Source organism: Mustela nigripes, chromosome 13, assembly GCF_022355385.1.
Source record: "Mustela nigripes isolate SB6536 chromosome 13, MUSNIG.SB6536, whole genome shotgun sequence".
Taxonomy (NCBI): Eukaryota; Metazoa; Chordata; class Mammalia; order Carnivora; family Mustelidae; genus Mustela; species Mustela nigripes.
The window spans coordinates 68,659,344-68,660,379 of NC_081569.1; the positions used below are offsets into that span (position 1 = coordinate 68,659,344).

Genomic DNA, 1,036 nt, shown 5'->3' on the forward strand with positions numbered 1-1,036 from the left:
CTCTGGCTAAGCACAGCGTCTTGGTTGGGTCTGGATCCCCCAAGCGGGAGATCATGACCTGAGCCAAGAGAGTCTGATGGCCAACCAAGGCACCCAGGCGCCCCCTAATGGCTATCAAAAAAAAAAAGATTTTATTTATTTATTTATTTATTTTAAAAATTTATTTATTTTTATTTCTTTTCAGCGTAACAGAATTCATTGTTTTTGCACCACACCCAGTGCTCCATGCAATACATGCCCTACTTAATACCCACCACCTGGCTCCCCCAACCTCCCACCACCGCCCCCACTCTTCAAAACCCTCAGATTGTTTTTCAGAGTCCATAGTCTCTCATGGTTCAAGTCCCCTTCCAATTTCCCTCAACTCCATTCTCCTCTCCATCTCCCTATGTCCTCCATGTTATTTGAGAGAACAAGCCAGAGGGAGGAGCAGGGGGACAAACAGATTTCTGGCCAAGCAGGGGGCCCAATGTGGGACTCAATCCCCAGGACCCCAAGATTACCATCAGAGCCAAAGGCAGACGCTTAACTAAGCCACCCAGGTGCCTCCCTAATGGCTAATATTTTGAAGTGGTATTTCACTGTGGTTTTGATTTGGATTTCCATATGCAAATTGCAATTCCACAAAGCTATAAACACATCTTTTCATGTGTTTATGGATCATTTTGTCTTCTTTAGAGAAATGTTTACTAATATTATTTATCCATTTTAATTAGCAATAATCACGCCTCGGATAAACCTCATTGGCTATGATACTGCCACTGCGCAAAGCTTATTATTCGTCCATTTTAAAATTAGGTTTTCTTCTTATTAAGTTGTTGAAGAGTTCTTTATATATTTGACACAAGTTCCTTATTAAATACAGAATTTGCTAATACTTTCCCCCATTTTTTGGTTTGTCTTTTCAGTTTCTTGATGATATCCTTTGAGGCACAAAGGTTTATAATCTTGATGAAGCCCAATTTATTTATTTTTCTTTTTTGTCATGTGTGCTTTGGTATCATATCTAGGAAATCATTGCCAAATCTGAGGTCAT

At 40.0% G+C, this 1,036-nt stretch overlaps 1 pseudogene; it reads right to left on the reverse strand.

The window, feature by feature from the left end:
• Positions 1 to 607: 607 nt before the first annotated feature.
• On the reverse strand, positions 608 to 773 carry LOC132000364 (U4 spliceosomal RNA; annotated as a pseudogene).
• Between the last annotated feature and the right edge of the window lie 263 nt (positions 774 to 1,036).